The 24,734-nt window shown below is 43.6% G+C and overlaps 1 long non-coding RNA gene across 3 annotated transcripts in view; it reads left to right on the top strand.

Annotated features, from left to right (window-relative positions):
- Window positions 1–24,734, top strand: part of LOC125416254 (uncharacterized) — a 57,155-nt gene that overhangs the window by 10,211 nt on the left and 22,210 nt on the right. For all 3 annotated transcript variants that reach the window (XR_015737304.1, XR_015737303.1, XR_015737305.1), the window contains 2 exons: window positions 13,160–13,241; window positions 14,626–14,759. This is a non-coding gene — a long non-coding RNA (uncharacterized LOC125416254). The remainder of the gene's footprint in view (window positions 1–13,159; window positions 13,242–14,625; window positions 14,760–24,734) is intronic.

The following is a 24,734-nucleotide window of genomic DNA, read 5'->3' as shown; positions in this document are numbered from 1 at the left end:
TGGGATGAGTCAGTCAGCTCAGTGGATTTGAATGGTACCCTTCCGAGCATGGCAAGGGATCACGTGTGGAAACTAGCTGCCCTACCCACTGAGGTCAAAGCAAAGACAAGTACAGAACACACACACACACACACACACACACGAGAGAGAGAGAGAGAGAGAGAGAGAGAGAGAGAGAGAGAGGGGGGGGGAACAAAAGTAAAGTGCTCCCTGAAGTTCAGAGCATTCAGTCTTTGTTTTCCCTTTCACCAAGAGCACTTGCGGCTTCCCCAGCAGAGGACGCGCAAGCTGGCAAGCTCGTGAGACTATCACCACTTCTTCCTTTGGCGTTAGAGGAAGCCTTTGAGGGCCCGCAGGTAGCACACATAGGAAAACCTGGCAATGAGGGTTCGGGTGCTGAGTAATGCAGGGCTGGGGAGGCAGAAGGGGAATGGTATGGCATGAAGAAGAGGAAATGGAAGTAAGTCAGTGTTCCAACAATCTAGTCAGAGAAACCCAATAGCTTATATATACTTGATATAAACAAATTAGGTCCTCAGTGGCAGCCCTAAAGCTAGAAGGTCGCCAATGGAGATGGATTGCATGATTGCTGTACATACATGCTCCACATGTCCTTTTCCCAGGAGTAGTACTAATGTCTGTACTTTTGACATCAGAAGTGGCCATAGGAGAGGTTAGTGGGATGTGAGTGGAAGTAGCATTGCCAACATCAGTGGATACCTGGAAAGCATCATGGAGTCTGGTTATTGCTCTGTGCTGTCTCCACAAGAATGGCACACACCAGGCCAAGGCTGCCCAAATGCTGGCCTGCAGGGCTTGGCTGTAGGTGAGCCATGCGGCAGACCTCTGTGGTGAGAGCCTCTGAGATTCAGGAGTCAGTCATCTCGAGCAAGCAAATCACACCCCTCCAGTTTTGTGTTCTGTGTGGCTGGGGATGAAGTGACAGGTGCCGTTTGCTGGAAGTCTGAAGCAGACCAGCAGCAGAAGGTGCTCTTGACCTCACCTTACCTCCATGGTGTATAGGGAGAGATCAGAGGTGTCTGGCTCAGGATGGCAGCTAAGCTAAGCTGCTAGCCAAGTGTGCTGGACTACATATTCGTCCTTCTCAAAGGACAACGATAGTCAACTCCTAGGGACCCAAGAGAAGGTTTCCTATGGCATTATTCACTTAAAAAGTAGAAATAAGTAGAAATCAACGACAACAAAGGAGGTTTGAGGGCTGGAGATCCTGTGGACTGGTTCCAGAAAATTCCACTGATTCAGAGAGTGAGTGATAAAGAATGAGAAGCTTTCATCTGAAGGTGGGAAAGTGGTATCAAGTTGGGGTTCAGAGAGCAAACTCCTGCTGCTGCCGCATGCACAGACAAGCGGAAAGAGAAGCTGGAAATGCCTCAGGTCTCAGGGAAATAAATTTCTCTTTTCTGCTAGCAGTGGGGAATGACCCAGGTAATAGGTGAGAGTCTTCCCAGTGACGTGAACTTTTCTTTGCTTACTGAGAAACTCAATGACTTTGTTTTCAGTGAGGACATCTCATGGGCCAGTGCACTAAGAAGCTCGTGCAGCCTCTCAGGAAGTCATTTCAGAGCCAGTGCAGGAATGGCTGTTTCCAGGAATGGGGATCGTAGGAGCTGAATTGGTGTGATGTAGATGTCATGACCTCTTGGGCTCTTCAAAAAAAAAAAAATTGATATTTAGTGTTTAGGGCTCATGATATTAAAATGTCAAAATTGACTGAATTAGGTCAAATAAATAGGGTTAGGCCTGAGGTGCAAGGAAAAATGAAACCCAAATGTCCCATCTTCGCCTGTCAGCCATATCACATTATCTCTGAAATGAAGTGAGTGCGAGGTCATGCTCCAGACGAAAGCCACCCTTGGTCAATACGGGTGAGCAGTAGCAAGCCCTGTGAGCTGCAAGAACACACACCCGATATTCCCACTCATTAGGAAATCCTACAAGAGATGAGTGGGATTGGAAGGTGCTGGTAAGGCCCATGAGTTCCGGCATTTCTTCTCGACGCTACAGATGACTGAGGTAAGAAGTCAGGTCTGTGCTCCCAACTGGCTCCAGCGCTTTTCAAGGACAGAGTGCCAATGCGATAGCTTTTTCTTAATTTCCTTTCATCCAAAATGTTCATTTTTTAAAATCTCCTGTGAGGATTCTTCCCTCCAGTGTGACAAATTTTCCAATTTTGTAATGGAAGCCAAGAGAAAATGGAATTCTCTTTTATAGAAATCCATTTTGTAGCCAACTTTCTTGAGATGCATCTATCCCCTGAAAGCAATTTCCTTCCTCTGGGTGGATGCGACTGAGGTGTTTAGAGCCTGCTAAGTGGATGGCTGACAATTTGCTCTTTCAGTTTGTGGAGATTAACAGCAAGGCCTGGGGGAAATGGGGCAAGGGTTCCTCTTCAGCTCTTCTCAAGCTGTGCTGAGCTCTGTTCTTGGAGCAGTGGTTTTCTGGAATAGGCAGGGTGTAGGGGTTGGGATAGGTCTGAACACCTCAGGGCATCAATGTCAATTACCCCTCACATATCCTTCGCAACACGCTTGGGAAACTGCCTCGCCAGATGATTAGACAGAAGATGAGCCATCTGACAAGAGAGGTCTCACAGCATGGCCGTCCCAGGTCTGAAAGGCCACTGAGGATTTGTAGGAACATGGCAGGCCCTGTTCCATAAGAGGACTAGAACTCACGTCTGGCTGGCTGCTTGCCCTGGCTTACATTCTAATGGCTCCTCTTTGGGGCTCATTTATGATTATGTAATGGCAAAACAAAGGCACTTGTTAGTAAATGAAATCAGTTTTATACTATGTGGGTGACTTGCCGGCAGTGTGTACCGCCAGGCATTGACACATTCCAACGTGGGAAATGTACTTGAAGCGCAACAACTGGCTCTCCTCCATCTGTTCATGTTCCCCATTTGACTCATCTCTGCTCTGTAAATATTCTCCGACTTGTTAGCAAGCTGAACAAATTTCAAAGCTCTCGGAATAGAGTGCATGTAGGTCAGAAGGCACCTTGAGGGAGACCCCCAACGACACGTAAACTCGCCTTACTAGGAGACACCCTTCATCCATCTGACACTCGCATCAAACCGTGTTTCTCATGCAGGCAAAAGGGATGTGAAAAAAGATTAAATGAAGGCTGGTGGGGAAGGCAACCGGGTGAAAAGGAGAAGTGTGCCCAAAAACGGAGACCTAAAATCAACCATGGGAGCGTGGTAAGGAAAAGCAAGCCAGAGGGATTGTTGGCAAACACACACACACACACACACACACACACACACGGGGGGGGGGGGAGAGAGAGAGAGAGAGAGAGAGAGAGAGAGAGAGACGGGGGGAAGGAGGAAGAAGAAAAGAGCACGGTGACTCTTGATGGGAGCTTCATGAGCAGTGCCAATTTCACCCTGAGGGCTCCCGTTTGGTGTGCATCCCAGGGTGCCATCTGTGACTTACCATGGGTGGTCATACAAAATGATCACCTTACATGAGCACGCCACTTGCTGCCCAACTCCATAGGACAGTGGTTCAGTGTGTAGAAAGAGTATCTGAATTTCTTGGCCAAAAAATAAAGAAAAAACATGAAGTGTATCTTGAGTGGTAGAGAATTGCTGATTGATTCATGTATATACTTAGAGCTAAAAGTGTACTGAAGGCTGGATGTCATTCATAATAACACCAGCTTACATCAATTGAGAATTTGCTACAATCCAGGCACTGTTCCAATACTCTTCTAGAGCAGTCTATTTAATTTTCACACTAATGATGTTGGAGTTTTAGTTTTGCCTTCCCCTCTACAGATAAGAAGAGTCAAGCACACAGAGCTATTGCTTAGCCCAAAGTCATGCAGTTTGTTAGTATTAAAACCCAAGCCATTGGGCATGGACAGGACATAGCCATGGACTCTTGTATATACATATCCCAATCCACTCAAGAACAATCTGTGAGTTAACACACACACACACACACACACACACACACACACACACACACGAAGAGAAAGAGATTCCTTTGTGCTTAGCTTTCCCTTCAGTAACATGCCACAGCCAATGACAGTTTAACACATGCACGACTCCCAGAATGGATCAGGTTTTCATTGGATACAAAATTGTAATAATGAGGTGCGAAGGGCTACCTGTCTGTCTGGCTAGCTTATATCCTGAAATAATTACACGGAATCTGTATTAATTAAATTGTTGCCTGGCCCATTACCTCTAGCCTGTTATTGGCTAACTCTCACATCTTGATTCAACCCATTTCTAATAATCTATGTCACCACAAGGTTGTGGCTTACCGGGAAAGATTCAGCATGTCTGACTTGACAGCTTCATGGTGGGCGGTTTTCTGTCTCTGCCTCCTTTCTCCCAGCATTCTGTTCTGTCTACTCTGCCTATCTAAGCTGCTCTCCTATCCAAAGGCCACGGCAGTCTCTTTATTTAACCAATGAAAGCAACCCATAGAAAGAAGACCCTCCTACACTACAAGATGTCCACCAAGGCTCATCTGTTGAAGGCTCCACCTGCAGCTGGTGACAATGGGTGGCTATTGGGTTGCAGGGGTGTTAGCATCACTGGTGAGTTAATCCTTAAGTAAGGTCATGGCTAAATAGGAGCTTAGGACGTAGAACTAAGAAAGTGAGTCACTGAGACTGTCTTGAGGGTGCTCTATTATGCCAAAAATGGTTCATCTCTATCTGCTTTCTGACTTCCAGAAGGCAAGCAGCTTTCCTCCACCCTGCCCTTCTGCCGTAATGTCTTTGTTTCGTCACATGCACTCACGGTTGCCAGCTAACAATGCATTGGCACATCTGAAACTGTAGGCCCCCATCCAAAGGAAAACCCTTACTCCTTACTCAGGTGTTTTACCACAGCAACAAGTTGACATAACCAATTAGGGGACTAAGTATTTGGGATTTCTGACCTTGTATTTAAAGAGTTTCTATTCTGAAGATGGAACAGTACTGAATCGTATTCAGAATCCTGATGCAAGAGGCAGAACAATGGGGTGTGAAGAGACTTCTGATGGGGTGGAAGCAGAAGAGGGGACCCAAATGAAGGCACTCATATCAGAAGGGTTAGTAGTTGACAATAGGGATTAAGTAGAAGAAGCAGACTGGAAGAATGCATCTCAGGTTTTGTGTGTGTGTGTGTGTGTTTGTTTTTGTTTATGACAGGGTCTCACTGTGAAGCCTTGGTTGAACTGGAACTTGCTATGTAGATCAGGTTACCCCTGAACTCACAGAGACCTGAAGGTGTAAGTCACAAACAATCCCACACCAGTTTTGAATTATCATTAATAGAATAGTTATTTATTCAAAGGGGAAAAAACTTACAGATTACCGTCCCAGACAACAGCCCCTCCACGCGAACAGGAAAGGAGTCTAGGAGCCGGAAGTGGAGCTGGAAGCCAGAGAGAGAGTGGAGGACAGCCGCTGCTTTTTTTAAAGAGAGAGAGACCACACCCCAGTGGGCTGGTAACTCAGCAGCGATTGGATGAAGGAGCGGAAGGAGCTCCCGCAGCATCTACCCTTTTGTTTAAGTAAGAGAGTTCTAAGCCTACTGCGAAATTATATACAATAAGTACAAACCTACGAAATTATATACAATAAATACAAATATCCTATTCTAACTAGCTTAAGTCTTGTATAACAAAAAACTTGGCCAAGTCATGAAAGGAAAGTAACTACATTTATATAATCTTCAATCCCATCGAAGATCTGAGAAGGGAAATAATGTTACCTGAGTAATTGGGAAGTGCAATCAAACAACTTCCAGAACATGTAACAAGTCACAGAGACAACTGGCTACCTGCGCGAACACCCAAAGTCACGTTTGCAGCGTTGAAGCAACCAACTTCAGCCTGACGTAACTGACATACCATTTTCAAAGGCAAGAAACTTTTCAAAACTTTCTTACCCTGTCTTGGCAGGATATGACAGTCCTGTTTTATCCATTTACGGATATTCTGTAACTCTGTCAGTAGTTGAGGTATGGGCATTTCTTTACCCAAAGGCCAGTTCTGCCAAGAAGAAAGGCTCCAGGTGGAGTGTCTTTGGTGCTCAACATTTTCTTGGGAATAGATCGGTGTTGCCAGGAGCGATTGTGTCTCCCTACCACAGAACTCTGAATTAGATTAAAGGCCATTTTCTACAGCTCTTTGAAGAGGTTGAAGATTATCTATCTATACTGAATATAATCTCTATGTATCTAAAGAACCTGATTAGTCTAATTATAAATGACAAACTTAGATGACTATTGATCTATATAATTCTAAATGTCTATATAACTTAAAAGACTGAGATAATAAACAACTGTGCAATAAATGAGGACAATGTGACCTCCAAGTATAAGCAATGTGCAAGTATACATTACAATATGGTAAATATATATATCAATACATAAACAATATATAAGTATCTTAATCAGAGCTAGAAGTGTACAATATGGTAAATATACATATATCAATAAAATATATATATCAATACATAAAAATGTTTTAAACAGAGGTAGAAGCATGCATGCATAAAATAGTCAATATAATTTAACTTTGTATCAATATATAAGAATCGATACCAATATGTTTGTCTAAAAACAATAACTCACAAGTACAAATCCATTATCCCATAATCCAATTATCCCTCTTTTTTTTTTTTAGATTTCTGTGCTTATAAAATTCCTCCCCCAACCCTATACCGTATACTAATTATAACCAACCCCTAAATGATGTCCCTAAACCCAAGGACAAACTTTACTGGGAGAGGGAACGTCGTTCTCTAGAATTACTTCCAGCTGTCATGGGGGTGACGTTCTTTCTGGGGGATCCTGTGAAAGTAAAATGATGGTTAAATTTCAAGATCAATGTCTTTTAAAATTGCAAATAGTCTCTGAGTATTTTGTGGAGGTCTGGTCAGAATGTTGTACAAGACGTGCACCATTTCAGCTAACCACGTTGAAACCGTATTGTGTAGCTGGTACCCAAAACAGGTCTTGTAATAGCACTATCAGTATCATGACGTCATATCAACCAGGTGGAGTTGTTGTTATGGGGCCCCATCTTCTTCCTGGAAAGTTCAAATGTCACTGCAGGAAAAACTCATTGTTCATTGTGGAAAACTTAAACAGTAATCAATCATATAGACATATACAGACATACATATAATCAATGAAAGGCATGATAGATATATTTAATGAAAGGTATGATAGATATGAAGAAAAGTAAAGATGTTTTCTAAACTCATATTTCTTTCTGTCCCATATCATGGCTCCTGATATGAGACAGAAGCTCCAGAAACTCTGGGTTTTTCTTTTAACAACAGACTTGGAATTAAAGAGGGACTGAACCAGAGTCCAACTCCAAAACCAGCTCTATAAATTTAGAAATATAATTTAGTATATTTTACTTACAGAACCTATTCAGTTTTCTTGATAATCCCTATTGGGCCGTTATTTTCCATCTGTCAGTATTCAAATATCCAGGGTCCCTTGAACTTTACAAAGATCAGTGTTTTCCTGTGGAGATAAGAACAGAACCCTGCCCCCATTCTTTATGTTTTTCTTATCACCTGTATGAATATCATCATTGTAGATGAGCTGTCATTTCTCCTTTCCAAGAGGTTTCTCCTCTTCAGATCGAAGCTTTATTAATTTTGATGGTATCCACAATTTTTCTTCTCCTGTGGAAACAAGAGCAAAACCCCTTCCCCAACGGAGCACATCTCCTGGCTTCCATTGAGAGGTCAGCACGTCTTTGAAATAAACAGGTTGGTTTAGTTCAGAAGTTTTTCCATTATCCAATGCCTCTCTGCTGCTGCTGTTCCTTTCTCATTAGCATTAAGAAAATTCAAGGTTAATAAAGCATTATGCAATCTATTTCTGGGGGTATCTTTCGTCCCTTTCTGTTTGTTTAGCATATCCTTTATAGTACGATTTGATCTTTCTATAACTGCCTGACCTGTAGGATTATTTGGTATACCTGTAACATGTTTTATATTATAATAAGCAAAGAAACGTTTCATCTTGTTAGATACATATGCTGGACCATTGTCTGTCTTTATTTGTGCAGGTATACCCATGATGGCCATAACTTCCAATAAATGTGTGATTACCGAATCAGCCTTTTCTGAGCTCAGGGCAGTTGCCCATTGAAAACCTGAATATGTGTCTATGGTGTGGTGTATATATTTTAATTTACCAAATTCCATAAAGTAGAACACATCCATCTGCCAGATTTCATTCTTTTGAGTACCCTTTGGGTTACTCCCTGCAGGCAATGGTGTTTGATTATAGAAAGAACAAGTAGGGCATCTCTTTATAATGTCCTTAGCTTGTTGCCATGTAATGGAAAACTCTTTCTTTAAGCCTTTACTATTGACATGATGTTTTTTGATGAAATTCTGAGGCCTGCAGAACACTTCCAATCAATAATTGGTCAATTTCAGCATTACCTTGTGCTAGAGGGCCAAGCAGACTGGTATGGGACTGGATGTGTGTTATGTACATTGGACAAAGCCTATTACTAATTATGTCCTGTACCTGGATAAACAATGAAGTCAACTCTGTGTCATCTGGTATGAATTCAGCGGTTTCAATATGCAAGATAACTCTTTCTGCATATTGTGAATCTGTAACTATATTAAGAGGTTCTTTAAAATCCCTTAGCACCATAAGAATGACATATAATTCTGCCTTCTGGACAGAATTATAAGGGCTTTGTTCCACCTTACTCAATTCTTCCGATTTATAACCTGCTTTCCCTGATATATTTGCATCGGTATAAAATGTCCGGGCTCCAGTTATTGGAGCATCATGTACAATTCTAGGAAGAATCCAAGAAGCTCTCTTTATGAGGTTAAGTCTATCGCTTTTGGGATAGTTGCTGTTAATTTCTCCCAAAAAATTAGCACAAGCTCTTTGCCATGGTTCATTATCTTCCCATAACTTTCTTATTTCCTCAGTAGTAAAAGGCACTATAATTTCTGCTGGGTCTATACCTGCTAGTTGATGAAGTCTCAGTTTACCTTTTATAATTAATTCAGAGACCTTTTCTACATAAGTTTTTAATTTTTTACTTGGTTTATGAGATATAAATATCCACTCTAAAATAATATCTTCCCTCTGCATTAAAATCCCTGTAGGAGAAATTCTGGAAGGCAGTATGACTAGGATGGAACTAAGATTCAGGTTCACCCTATCCACATGTGCCTCCTGTAATTTTTCCTCAATCATTGTCAATCCTTTTCTGCTTCAACTGTCAATTTTCTGGGACTATTCAAATCTTTATCGCCATCTAAGGTTTTGTTTAAATGAACTATTAGATCAGGTGTTATCCCAACAGCTGGTCGTAGACTGGAAATGTCTCCTAACAATCTTTGGAAGTCATTAAGTGTCCGTAACCTGTCTCTCCTAAGTTGTGCCTTTTGCATTCGAATTTTCTCTAACCCTATTCTGTAACCTAGGTAATTAATAGAATCTCCTCTTTGAATCTTTTCAGGGGCAATTTGTAATCCCCACCTAGGCAAGACTTTCTTTACTTCTTCAAACATACTTTCCAAAGTATCTTTATTTGAATCAGATAATAAAATGTCATTCGTGTAATGATAAATTATGGACTTGGGAAATTGCTTACGAATTATTTCCAATGGCTTATTAACAAAATATTGACACAATGTGGGACTATTGAGCATCCCCTGTGGGAGGATAGTCCATTGATATCTCCTAGTAGGCTGAGAATTATTATAAGTAGGCACTGTGAAGGCAAATTTTTCTCTATCTTTTTCTTGCAAAGGTATAGTGAAAAAATAGTCTTTCAAATCAATAACTATAAGAGGCCATCCTCTTGGTAATAGAGAAGGCAAAGGAATTCCAGATTTTAGCGGACCCATAGGTTGAATTACCTTGTTGACAGCTCTTAGATCTGTCACCATTCTTCATTTACCAGATTTCTTTTTTACAACAAACACAGGAGAATTCCAAGGACTGGTTGATTCTTCAATATGGTTAGCATCTAGTTGCTCTTGTACCAGCTGTTCCAAAGCCTGTAATTTATCTTCAGCTAGAGGCCACTGCTTGATTCATATTGGCTTCTCAGTTAGCCATTTTAAAGGTAGGGCTGTTGGTACCTCTAAAGGTTTGCTATTGGCTGTATGTTCTTGTACAGCCTGAATGACTGGTGACCTTTTTCCATAATACCTCATTATATCCTTCCCAGAATTGTGAGTTCCTGGAACTACAGGAATGTTAATCTGGGTATTCCATTGCTGTAGCGGGTCACGGCCCCATAAATGTATTGCAATATTGGCTATATATGGCCTTAGTCTTCTTATTTGCCCTTCAGGCCATATGTATTCCACCCATCTTGTGCTCTGTTTTACATGAGATAGGGTTCCAATTCCCAGGAACTGAACATCTACCTCTAGAAGAGGCCAATTCGGATGCCAAGATTCTGGAGTAATTATACTTACATCCGCACCTGTGTCTAATAAGCCTTCAATAAAAATGCCATTTATACAGACTCTTAGCTTTGGTCTTTGATCATTAATAGAAGTTTGCCAAAATATACGTTACTCTGTCATACTGAATTTTTTGACTCATTCTCCACATGTAATTCATCATTTAGACCAGTATTACTTTTTACAGCAGACACTGGAGTTTTCAATTTTCTTGGTGAGACACATTTTCGACTGTAACTGGGAATGACTGGGCCACTTTTGGCTTGGGGGCCTGCGAGAGGCCCCTCAAGGAGTTTCCCGATGGTATCGGGTTGCCTTGTCTGTCTGTTGTTGACCTGCATTCATTGGAACAATGTCGGCCTTTACTGCATCTCCTACATATACCTGAAGGCTGAGGTCTCCTACTTTTGTCATTCCCAGAGGAGATATTATTCCTGGAATTTCTTTGCCGCAATCCATTTTCAGATGTCCTAATTTACCACAATTAAAACACCTGGTAGTTTGATGTCTCCTCATAGCTTTGGAAATCGCTTCTCCTACCCAGGATTCATCATTATAGCTAAACGTCTCAACATTCATTGTATGCTGTATCCATTCTTCCATAGGTGCTGATCTAGATCTTAAAGGCCCAATTATCTTTTTACATTCTGTATTTGCATTTTCAAAAGCTAGAGATTCAAGAAGTATTAGTCTAGCTTCTGAGTCTGTTACCCCTATGTCCAGATCCTTAATTAATCTTTGCACAAAGTCAGTAAAGGGTTCTCTCTGTCCCTGCCTAACCCTGGTATATGTTTCGACCCTTTTTGCTGGATCTTGTATTCTATTCAAAGCATTCAAGGCTGCTTTGTGACATAAGGACAGCACTTCTTCATCATAAAGAGCTTGGACCTGTGGATCAGCATATGCTCCTACACCAAGAATTTGATCTTGGGAAACCTCCACATCTTTTGCTCTTCCTTGCTGTTCCATATGTTTGGATTCTTCTCTGAAATAAATTCCAAACATCAAGGAAGGTCCATCATCTAAAACTGCAGACACTAGCTGAGAGAAATCATGGGGGGTAGCTCTGACATTAGAAGCCCAAGTCCTTATCATTTCCTTAACAAATGCAGAGTGCAAGCCATAATTAACGACAGCTTGCTTAATTTCTTTTAAATCATTCATTGCTATTGGTGTCCATCTAGCTTCTTTAACTCCCTTTGAGCCTTTAGAAGTTGACGCTTTGTCAGAATAAATTACAGGGTATGTTGTTAGAACCCTGACTAAGCCAGTTCTAACAGCTGGTGGTGGCATTGTATCCTGTCCTTGTGCCTTCTTACTCTGTTCACCAGCTCCAATAATTTCTTCAATCATTTCTAATCTTTTTATCATTGTCTCCCTTAAATCCTGAATCTCCTTACCTACCCATGTTTCTAGGAATTTCACTGAGGTATCAGTTTTTTGATTCCCATTCTGGAGGTACATTCTATCTGTTACCTTATTAAAACTTTGTGGTAACGTCTGAACGTCAAATTCAACAGCCTGAACCCTTTCAGGTAACTTCCTAGTACCCTTGGACATGGAGTCAATTTTGTCTATCATAGTATCCACTTGTTCAGATAACCCCTGATTTTCAATCATTTTAATCCTCTCAACTAGTTGTTCATTATTAGTCCGTAAAAATCGTATCTTCCGTAATGATAAAATATTGAAAAGAAAACTGAAACCTAGTAACAAGTAAATTAACGTATCCCCATAGTCATATAAACCTTGCATGACATAATCCATTGCATTAATAAAGAAAACAGTAAAATTGGCGTTGGAAACAAAAACTGCCATATTACCTCTTGTCTAGTGGGCGGCGCTGTTGCCAAGTCGCGACTAGAACCACTGCAAAAGTGACGGAAACGAGGTCCTGTTTCAGTGTCTGCCTTAGTATTTGTTAAATCTAGGAAATAAAAGTTGCTCAACAAAGAAAAAGTAATTAAATCAGTTCCATACACGGAACCAGAAACCCAGAATCCAGGGGTAGAAAAGAGCAACCCGGAAGCCGCATATGCCTCCACGTGATAAAAACAACTCAGAAAAGAGCAAACCAGGCAGGCAGAGACTGTCCCGAGCCTGTAGAGCTTGGGAGGCGTGGGGTTTAATTGAACTGCTGGCTCCCCACACAGGGCACAGGCCACACCTTGAGGGAGGGCTCGTGCCTAGCCGAGCTGTCAGCAAGCAGTTGAGTGGGGGGGGGGGGGAAGGGGAGGTTCTACAACCAAACGTGGGGCGCCAGATGAAGGCGTAAGTCACAAACAATCCCACACCAGTTTGGAATTATGATTAATAGAATGGTTATTTATTCAAAGGGGAAAAAACTTACAGATTACTGTCCCAGACAACAGCCCCTCCACGCGAACAGGAAAGGAGTCTAGGAGCCGGAAGTGGAGCTGGAAGCCAGAGAGAGAGAGTGGAGGACAGCCGCTGCTTTTTTTTAAAAGAGAGAGAGACCACGCCCCAATGGGCTGGTAACTCAGCAGCGATTGGCTAAAGGAGCAGAAGGAGCTCCCGCAGCAGAGACCTGTCTGCCTCTACCTCTCCAGTCCTGGGATTAAAAGTGTTTACCATCATATCCTGCTGATCTCCAGCTTCCAATGAAACTCTAGCGTATGAGGAGGTCTACCATATTATAGCCTTTGACAAACAGGGTGATTTCAAATCTCCTTTTCTTTCTGCTTCATAGGAATTGTGAAGCCATTCAGAAAGTTGTGTCCTCCAGTCAGAGGTTGGGGTTCTACGGCTTACTTTCTCCGTAAAGCAAAGTGGTAAGTCTTATCTGTTGTTCACTGATTTGTGACAGTGTTAGCTAAGCCTTTCACTATTGGGAGGAATAGATATTCAACTGAAGTCACCTTAAGTAGAGGGAATTCATTGATTCTGATGAGAACCGGGAGTTAAAGCACAGTTTATCCAGGAACATAAATGATGTCAAAGCAGTGAGCTAGTGTCCCAGAGCACGCGTGTACTCTAAGTGACTGTCTCCTTCCTTGGCGTGTCTTTGCCTGGCATTCTGTAGTTTTGCTTTGTTTTCACTCTTTTCTCTTTCGGGGGGGGGGGGGTGGGTCCATCATCCAGTTTCCAAATAATCATACACACTGAGGCTTAGTCTTAGTTTGGTTTATTTCTAGACAGCTTTCCTTAAATTATTCTGTCTGCCTTTTTCTTCTGGGCTTCTGTCTTTCTACTTGCCTCTCTCTTACTTCTGACTTCATGACTTGCTGTGTAGCTGGTTGGCTGCCCCTGGACTCCTCCACTCCATCTTCTTTCACTCCTAGATCTTCTCTTTCCAGATTTCTCCCCCTGTTTCCTAGCTATTGGTTTTTCTTCTACCTGGCTATTGGCCATTCAGCTCTTCATTAGACCTATCAGATGCTTTATGATGCAAAGTAACACAACTTCACAGAGTTAAATAAATGCAACATTAAGAATGTGGCCCATCTTTGCATCATTAAACAAACATTCCACAGCATAAATGAATGTAATACATCTTAAAATAATATTCCACAACAGCATTCCCAAACAGGTTTTCTCAAGTGACAAACCACTCACACCCTCTCAGTTTAGCAATATCTTGAAAATGGGACTTCTTTCTACTCACACTTATATGTAAATCATTGAAAAAATCTAAATGGCTATGCTTGGGTTAATACCCAGCCCTTAGACCAAAGGACAGCCTAATCTGATTGGCTCACCTGGGTCTCCTACTCACTCTGTTTGAAGGAGTAGGTGAGACACCATGTATGAAAGCCCAACCAAATTATATGGTGCGAGGGGAGAATTCCTTAACAGAATTAGGAGACTAGATATGGTGGGGAGGGAAAAGTTAGACCAGTAAAACCACAACCAGCAACTCAGATTTTCAGTCTTGATTTTCCTTCTCAGCGCTGGCCAGTGTCATGATAAGCACATCTTATGGGGTTGGCTGCTTCAGTGTGAGTTAGAGCTCTCATCAAGGGTCCTTCCAGTGACGGGACTCCTGCTATCGTTAGCTCCTTACACCTGGAGAGCTCTCATGCTTTACAAAAGGCTCCCACACAAAAATGACTGCATTCCATTTACATAGCAACACGGAAAGTCATAGGGCTGATGTCATCATTCCCACTCCCAGGTAAGGAAATGGGATCTCAAGGAGGCTCGTGATTTCTCCAGGTACCATGATTGGGAAACAGTCACCTACACTGGAAAGCCAGGCCTCCCAACTCCAAGATCTGGACAAGAAGAAGGTGGAGCCTCAAGGACCTTAGGAGATGATACTGATACCAGGAGGCGGCACCACCACTAAGGTAGGAGTAGAGTTGGAAACTGTAATTTTCTTTCATTATTATTATTATTATTATTTTATTACTTAGAAAATAGCAATCCAATTTCCTACTCCCTCCCACTCCCCTCCTACCCCCTCCACAGACCTTCCCACCCCACCCCTCAATCTTAAGGGAGGGCCATGCACCCCACCCTGTGGAAAGTCCAAGGCCCTCCCTACTACATCTAGGTTGAGTAAGGCTTACATCTGAAGAGAATAGGATCCCAAGAAGCCAGTACATGCCGTAGAGACAAATCCCAGTGTCACCATCAGTGGTCCCACAGTCTGCCCCAACTGTCAACCACGTTCAGACCTGACTTCCAGTCCAGTTGGGTTGGTGAATTCAAGCAAACTGTCTCAGTGGATGAACCCCTCATGGTCTTGGATTCCTTGCTCATACTCCCACTCCCTCCACTCTTCAGGTAGATTTTGAGAGCTCAGTCCAGTGCTCTGATGTGGGTCATTGCCTCTGTTCCCATCTGTTGTTGGACGAAGGTTCTCCTATGTCCCCCAAGTTTCCCAAGTTTGGGCACAGGATGTATGGCAGGGTTCCACGGAGCTCGCAGGGAACTGGAAACTGTGATTTTCTTCCCGAGTTTTCATGACTAGCTAGACAGGAGACCCAGGAATCTCCTGTCAAGAAAAAATGTCGAAAGTTCTGTTTTGAAAGGCATTTTGTAAAGACTGTGCAGCAGAGTTGTCTCCAGGACAACTGCACCCTGGAATGCTACACATGCTCCCTTGATTTCCCAGCTTCATTTCAAGGAGTCAATACAAGGGGTTTGTGTTTGTGAATTACTGCACTTGCCTTGACAAGAGAATTACTACACCTACTTGAGCTGCTCCCATGTGAGGCAGACATGCTCGTCCCAGATTGCAAACACATACCCATATGTTCATTCTGTTCATAAGGCCATAAAAATTTTGGGAAAAGTAAGTGAACTCCTTTGAAGGGGTATGAATAGTGAGGGAGGAATGAAATGTATATGCCTGGAGTTTCAGATGCTGAAGAAAGGAATTAGAAGTTGTCTTTAGTACAATAACTCGTTATAGTTACTAATTGGGCTCTCATTCAACAAACGCCTTATTGCTTTACAGGGAGGGAGAAAAATAAAACAAGTAGCCCAGACAATTAAAGATTAAACAAAATGAAACAAGTTCTTATGGCCGTGGTATCAGCCTATAGTGCCTTGCTTTGCATTGTTAGTGACTGTGCATTATGAAGCACTTAGGGGTGGTTGCTAATGGAGCCTCACTCCCTCCTGGAAAGTGACTTGAACATTAGGCCCTGTGACTCAGGTGCAGATGCTGCCTGTATTAGCGAGGGCAGAATGATGCTTAACTCTCTCACAGGGGTGTAGGGAGGCTTAATTAATTGTTGGGGAGGCACTTTGAGATTCTGGGATGAAAGGCACTATATAATGATAATAATTTGCATCGACAAGGTACATTTCTTCAGTGGAATTCCAAGCACTTTACAAACATTAATTAATCCTCATAACACTCTAGCAAGGCAGGTATGTTTTCCCAGGATACACTAAACAAATCCACCATATTATGAGTGGGAAGGAGGTTACCGCGATAAACTAACTTTAATATTTATTCTTGGTGGGAACTTCCAGAAAGGTTGATGTGAACCCTGCTTTCCATTAGTCCAAACTATCTGCCATTCACTTTTGATTATCCACAAATATCGTATTCTGCTGGAGCACTAATCATTTTGCTTGGGGGACACGTGTCCTGAGCAAAGCCAGTCATAAGCAGCTGTCGTTCCAATGGATATTAATGCCTATTGTCTCCCATTCTGGAACTCTGCGCCTCCTCTATGCAAAGAGAATGGTGCAGAGGGGGTAGGGGAAAGGCAGGCGGCATCTGTTTCAAAGGCAGTCTGCAGCTATACTGGAGAGAATGCACCTGGCTTCCACTTTCAAACCCCTGTAACCAGTGGCTTCCTGGCCTCTCTTTGTTACCAGCAGATTTCATATTTTATATTCTGGCTTTTCATCTCCATGCAGCGCTGGGGAAACAGAATTGGGGATGGGTAAGTGAGGAGGCTGAGATGCATACAAAAAGGCAATCAGCATTTCCAGCATGAAGGGGCTGTTATAAGTCAGCGATGCAGAAGCAGCTTAAGTGTCAGGACCCAAACAGCTCCCCGGAACCCCAGTCATTCTACATCTGAAATAAACCGAAATGGAGAAAAATGATCCTCCGATTAGACAGATGACTTCAACGTGCCGACGGCTGGCTTGTCTGTTCTGAATGGCGATCTGAGGATGCTCCTGTCCCCAAATCCTGGCTTTAGTTCTGCATACGCTCATCCACTGCAGCTTTCCAGATTGAAGAGGAAGAAAGCAACTTGCTGTCACTCCCCACAGACGCCTGTGCTCCAAGGCAGCTGTCTTTTGGCCAGCCTCCTGGGCTGCAAGAGTGTGGCGCCAATGAATCACTGTGTCATCCGTGGGAATGGAAGGAAGCCTGACAGGGATGGGAGTGTTTGCTCTCATGACTGCCTGTGATCAAGAAGAAGGCTGGCAGCCTCTGGACCTTGCATCTGATTATGACTGAAGGCAATGAATGGCTCATACCAATCTGGTATGTTCTGAGTGAGTTATTCCACCTGGATAGCCTCAGTTTCTTCTGTGTAATGAGAAGATGGAAGCATATTGTTTCCTGTTAGCTCTACTTTGTAATTAGAGACTGGTTTGACACAAATTTCCCAACTTGCTCTTTTTACCAAACCCTGAACCAGCAGGCCTTGAAAGCAAGGGAAGTGTGTGTGGTAGTGACCGGCTCTTCTCCGAGACGAATGAAGCACCCGAGAGAGTCATGTTTCCCTTTGAATGTTCTACAACCATTTTCACCTTCTCTGTGTGTCATGACATGAAAAAGATGGAAAACACTGTTGTACTGACTGGTCACCAGATGAGGAAGCAGGGGAAGAAACGCTGAAGTAACAACCTGCTCACTATTGTGTAGCCTATGAGCCTGAATCTGAAGACTGATCTCTTCATCACTGTACACAGAGGTAAGGCTGTTGTCATGACAGAAGACCTCTTCTGGTCTCTGTGGGCATCAGGCACATATATGGTACACAGACATGCGTGAGATAAAATACCTATACACATAAAATAAAAAAAAAGAGAAAAAAATTAAAATACATCGATAGGCAGATTCTGGTCTAAAGGGAGGTAGGATCTTGGCACTGATGTTTCCTCAGACTCAGCGTTCACTGGCGCTGAGTAACAAAGAGCAGGGGTGGGGGCTGCTGCTGCAAAGCTGCTCTCGTCCAGGAAGTCAGTGCCAAGCCCTACAACCGGATGGTGGCTTCTCAGCAAAGACAAGAAGGGAGATGTGGGCAGGCACAGAACTGTCCACTGTCACTTCAAGGTCCTTTCCTAAGGGACTTCGAAAACTTACAACCCTCCATAAACACCATATTTACTATCTCCAGTTTAGAGTTTAAATAAATAACTTGCCTGTTTGGTAAAGAAATGGGCATATGTTACACAGTTAATGATGAGTAGTTCATGGACCTCCATGTCAGTTCCCGTGTATCTGAACTTGGCCTGATATACTGGAAGGAGTGCACACTTCAGGTGGCATCTGCATGACCCTGAATGAGGCCCTTGAGGTTAGAGAGATGGCATGACACGTTTGCAAAGGTGTCCACCACATGGCCTTGCTGGATGTACTAGGTAGGCATGGTGGGGTAGCAGTGGTAGAGCTGAGAGCGAGAGAGATGTGATGTCTTGGCTCTTAGGAAGTTAGTTGAGAGTCAAGGAAGAGCTGGACCGTTTTTGCTGAAGTCCACCCACTGTCCTCAAGCAGAAACTGGAACGGATTTAGGGCAGGAAAAAAAGTCAAAAAGCAAACAAACAAACAAAACTCAGAAATAACAAATAAGGTAATAGTTTGTCTTTAGTTCTTTGGTTGATTCATGAACAGTTCCTCCTCGTGATCGATCACTTTCAGGTCTCTGGTAGCTAATGTTGCAAATAATGATTCCAAATGGATCAGAAACCCATTGCTCAAAAATCTAGCCGATTTGCAGTCATTTGGTGGACAGATTACACATCCATGTTTGATGCCCCACTCTGCTTTTTGTTTTTGATTGACCTAGGCAGGCTAAGGACATGCTTCTGTCCAGGGATTCTGCCCAAAGGTGATGATAGGCAGAAACCATGACTGATGTTCAGTATGTAGTCCTAATGGGACCATGGTATAGATGTTTTAAGATCTATACACTGAAAATTCATCTGAATTTCAGTGTGCAGAATAGACTGAATAAAACAAACAAATCAGGTGGCTTTAATGTGATCTTTGTGTCAGGTCCAGAAGAAACCCAGAGAAATGCCTGTCTAAGTGTGCTGACTCTTACCTTTCCGAGGCATACGCTGGCCTTCAGGCTCCCTCCCTGAGGCTCCCAGAGTGGCTCCTCTCAGCGCTTCTCATCCAACCCCCACCCTAAACTTCTCCAGTTCATGGCCTTTGTCCCGCAGCTTCATTCTTATATAACCCGGCCATTTTGGCCATGCACTCTCTTGGTTCTTTTGGTCCACACACACTCAGTCTCCTTTGCTCCCTCTCTCTCTTCTGTTTTCATCCCTTTCATGGCCTGGTTCAGTCCACTGGCCATGTTTAGTCTACTACTTTCTCCCTGCTCTGGACTTCTCCAGATGCCTCTGACTATACTCTCCCTCATAGCTACAATAAAAACCTCCCCTTCAACATATCTTGGAGTGATCAAGTCCCTGTTTCAACCACTTTGTCGTCAGCAGGAGGATAAGTCACTTTGGCACCTGGTTTGTGGAAGAGACCCTTCTTAGGTATGTATGCTATAGGAAATAGGACTCTGACCTGGAGGGGCAAGAAGAGGGGAAAATCCAGGAGTTGGGCCAGGGACTGACTTCTGGGTCTCAAGGCCCACTGGAAGCTCAAGTCAGCAACCTTGTTGTCTGTGCTGCTCCAAGGGGACCCTCCACAGAGCAGGAGGGTGTGTCAGAGCCAGGATGGAAGGATCCGGAAAGGGAAGGCTCACAGCAGACTTGAGGGCTTGATGAGCAGTTGGCAACTCCACAGGCAGGAGCAGAACCCGAGGAGCACCAGGGGTGGTGGACTGGCACTTTCTTTCTGCACCCACTGCTGAATGAGAGACCTTCCATGTCCGGAAATCAAACTGGGCCTTGCACTTTGAAATCTCTTTCCTTCTGAGGTTTTGGTGCCTGGAACTAGCAGGGTGGAGAACAGAGCAGGCCTTTGGACAACTCTGCCCCCAGCGCTAGCCCTGGAAACAATCAGCGAGTGAAGGGGAGCCAAGGGGACGGAAGGAAGGACAAGGATGTCCTCCCAGACTGGTGACTCAGCTGCTCAGTTTCTCTGCTTTAAAGTGTGAACGCTAAGGACAATAGAGAGTGTGCGCTCGGGGAAGCAGGCCGAGTCTGGCGAGCAATGAGAAACCTTCATCTCCCCATATGTATAAATAAAAGTCCAGGATTCTGTTTGGGTCTATGACACTGTCTCTCAGATCCGCGAGACTTTAGGGTCCTCTAAAACCCTGCTTCCTATCCCTAGCCTTCCTGGACTCCTTATTGTTGAAGGACCTCCCCGTTTTCCTCTGCCCTTTACTGAAGGGTGCTGGGTGACCACTGTCTTTGAGATACATTCTTTTAGGGCACAGTTGGTGACCTTCAAGTAAGATCTGTGAAGTTCACATTCAGTTTAAACATGTTCTATTTCATTAGTTTGTTAAGATGCTAGAGACTGAACATGAGGCTTTGTACGTGCTAGGTGAGTGCCCTCTCACTAAGATGAATCCCCAGTCCCATGTCAGTGTTTACTAATAACAGTCAGACCTCACATTTCAAAGAGGATCGTAATTCAGAAGCTTGGCTGGTACCCAGACCTGCATTGTTACAACTGGCAGAAGTTGAGTTGGGCTGTGCCTGAGATGTTCAGATAGGGCAGGGACATTTTTGCAGTCTAAATACAAACTCTGTTAGTCTGTCCCCCGTCATTTCTTAGACCCTAAATTTGCTCACTGCTACTCTCAACATGCTTGTACTCTTGTACCCAAGTGTTCCAGTGTGTTACTCCAGGTGAGGCTATGTAGGGAGCCAGACGCCTCATCTTCTTCCTTTTGTGTGCCGGAACCTTCATGTAACACTCCTAGCCTCGTTTCTTCCCTTAACATCGTAGATTGAGAAGCAACATCAGAGATGCTCAGCTTAGCCCTTCTGCTTTCAGTCTTGCCCGCCTGCGGGAGCATTCTTATCTTCTCAACTGTAGCATAGACGTAAGGACCCCTCCCTGTGGCACCACACAGGCTGTCCTTTTCTGTGGTATTAGTTTTCATCACTGTGGCAAAGTTTATTCTGGCTTATGTGTTTCAGAGGATCCAATCCATGGTCATTTGGCTCGGCGGCTATTGGCCTATGACAACACAAACATTATGCTAGAAGAATGCAGGTGAGCACAGCCTTTACCAGAGGGCGGTCAGAAGCAGGAAGAGAAAGCAACTAGAAGGAGGCAGGGAAAGAATGTCCTTCAAAGAAGCATCCCCAGTGCTCCCAGCAACCTGCTTCCTTCATCCAGACACAATTCCTAATAGTGCATTCATCTCTAAAATCATGAATAGACTTAATTTTTTTTGAGATTATAACTAGGTCATTCACCCATTCATTCACCCATTCCCTTTCTTCCTTTCAAACCTCCCCTTTCAAATCTATGAAGTCTTTCACAATTGTCATTACATACATATAAAATATATATACATAAGTGTACATATATATATATACATATATTCTTAAAAACATATACAATTTCGAGGGATGAAATAACCTGCCAAATTAAAATTTGTGGAAATCAGAGGCTAACAAAAGGAACTAAGAAAAGGTCAGTTTATGAGAACTTTGCAGATAGAAAGGGCTCCCTCTGTGCTCTAAACTGAGACATTTGCTTTCCACTGAATAAAGGTAGTCTGTTAAATACCGCCCATGCTGTTGCTAGGTAATGTTGAAAACAGAAGGTTTCCTTATTGATCCCTTTGAGTGTTGTGCAAAATAAAGACACTTTTTTTTTCCTGGATAGAATCTACTAGAACTTTGGCTAACTGCACTCACATTTCATTAATTAAAAGGGGCTCTGATTGTTCATCTCAACTGGGCTCAAAAGTACCCTCAGGGAGATCATGTCTCAGGAGAGGTTCATTAGTCCCCAGCCGTTGCACAAAGTATGAGGACAAAGGTATGCAGGATGCGGGGCTGGTGTGAGATCCATCTGCGCCTCAGCTTCAGGGCAGATCGATGCACAGAAAGCACTAAACTTGCTAACGTTAGGCACATGTTTAAACATGAATCAGCCTGGTAGCCTGAGGTTAAAGTGGACACTTTCCCTTTTCCTAATAGGAAATTGAGCCAACCCGCATCTCCATCCACAGACTCAGTGATGGCTGGGTGGTTAACGTGTGGTCAGAAGCATCGGTTAGGGTCTTGTCCATATCTATTAGGAGGGAAGAAGCCCATTTAGCAAATTAAAATTGTTTTTATTCCCTTGGCTAATTGTTTTCTAATTGTTTAAGTAAAAGGTTTTGGTTTTGATTAGAGGCTTTTAGTAAATGAAATCTGTTCGCATTTTACAAGTCAAATATTTGGATCATAGAGTGGCAGTCATGGTGAGAGAGGCTGGCTGGGGCAAGGGTTCTGAAATATAAGTGTTGATGCTGAATAGGCTCTCAAGGTGATCTGGTTCAGTGCTCTTCACACTGAGGAAATGGAGGCCTGGGAAGCTCACACAAACTGAGAGAGGGCGAAGCCAGGCAAGAGCACCAAGGTTTGACATCCCAGGCTAAGCAGACATCTGTACTAGGTATACCTATGGTCAAAACAGAAGGCTTTAATTAAACATTTAGCCTCCAAAACAGCCTATGCACAGATTAAATGGGGCATGAAGAAACATTAATTAATGTGTGTACAACTAAATGTAAGTTGTGCATTTTATATCTTTGTGTAAAGTAGTCAGCTCTTAAAATCTCACTGAGCAGCTGATACGTGAACATCTGGCACACTGCTGAGCTGTGTGGCCTTTAGGTGCACACGTGAGTGTGCTCACACTCCTTCAAAGAAAATCAATATATTCTCTCTGGGTTTTAAAGATAAATAAGAGGAAAAACACATAAATGTTGCTGTGTGTTCCTTAGAACCTCAGACAACTCGCTGGGATGGTGAAAGGCTTTGCAAGAGAGAGAATGACCTCATGGTTAAATAAAGTTGGAAAACACCAGGTTAGGCAGGGCTCCTCCCTCTCTCCCTCCCTCCCTCCCTCCCTCCCTCCCTCCCTCCCTCCCTCCCTCCCTCCCTTCCTTCTTCAATCTCCCTTCCTCTATCTCTTTTTGACATCAGAAACTTAAGACTTGTGAACCACTGGGTTTGGGAATGGGGGAAAACAGAACAATAATTTCTGTCTTTCTGTATGTATATTTTTAATTATGGAAATTTTGTTTGCTAGATAAATGGAAATTTCCCAACAATGTAGCACCAGTGGTCAATCTATTTTCAACAGCAATTTGTCAATTTTTTTTGTAAGTTGAAGTGAGCCATAATAATTTCTTCCTCGTTCCATGGGCGCTGTGAGCGGGTGCTATGAGCTAGAAAGCTTGTCCAAGTGAGTTTGGCTCGTAAGTGGGCAGACCACTTACAAACCAGAGGTAGCGGCTCGGATCCTAGGCTCTGCTTTTTCCCTTGGCCCTAGACTCCCTTCTGTGGGAAGAGTATGTGATCTCAGTTTACTAAGAGTTGTTGGGAAACACAGAAGACGGTAAGACCAGCTTGTATGGGTGGAGAGGGGTAAGGTTTTGAAGAGATAGTGTAATTATTCAGCCACAAATAAGGTTGCCGCACGTGCAGACAAGCCTTCAGGCAGAAGTGCCTCAATTGTAAAGGGCCCCCGTGACCCACGTGCGCGCATGCGTGGTTACATTCACGCAGGACTCAGCTAAGCCCTTACGCACATGTGTGAGCCCTGTCATCTGCGTATGATGTAGCCATGTCAACCCCTTGTGCGCGTGCGCTAGGTAGGTTTTAAACTCTGGGCGTGTCATCTTCCTCCCTCTCTCTGCACACTGACTTCCCAGGCCTGTACACACTCCTAAGCAGGTTTGTTGTGTGTTCTGTGGTTCCTTCTCACTCGCGCCAGGTAACTTCAGGCAGGACATTATGATAGGCAGAGTGACTCATAGTGTTCATATATGGGGAGGGGAGGGAGGGACCTGTGACCAGCATGGAGCAGTCTAGTGCAGGAGAGGCCCTGGTTTTCAGCCAAAGCTCAAAAAACGGCTATCAAGTCAGATTCTGATCTGACTTACCTGGACTCTCAGTCCCACGCAGGAGGTACTTGACTTCCTCAGACCAGAGTCTCCCCATTCTCTCCTCCCCCATTTTAAATTGATTTATTTTGAGATGGGGGTATTTAAAACTATATTTGTTTTTGTTATAGTGGACATGTGGAGTTCAGAGGACAACTTGTGGGTTCTGGGACTCATCAGGAGGCTCGTTGGCAGGCCCTGTTATCCTGGGGTCCATCTCTCCAGCCCTTTCCAGTGGGGTCTTGTTAGCCAAGGGTGACCTTGATATCTACTCTGAAGTGCTGCGGTAGAGGTGAGCATCCACACCCGTAGCTGTACAAATTATCAACGGGACCATACCCCAGCTCCACCCTTACCTGTTTTCATGAACACCTTAAACTGTGGCTCATGGCTTTCTCCTTTGCCAGCAGGCTCAAATGATTCCTGTGATTACATTAAACCCAGAGAGCCATGTGTCTCCCATTCCCAGCCCACTAGGTGAGTGGAGTCTCCGGTAGGCTAGCTCCATGCCCACTGGGAATCCTATCCTAAATGCCTCAAATTCTCTGACTCAAAGATGGGTCTGTGAGAGGCCTGTGGTAGAAGCAAACTTCCCTT

The sequence above is a fragment of the Myodes glareolus genome, chromosome 1 (assembly GCF_982192425.1).
Source record: "Myodes glareolus chromosome 1, mMyoGla1.1, whole genome shotgun sequence".
NCBI classification, from domain to species: domain Eukaryota; kingdom Metazoa; phylum Chordata; class Mammalia; order Rodentia; family Cricetidae; genus Myodes; species Myodes glareolus.
This window is presented reverse-complemented; position numbering and strand designations above follow the sequence as displayed.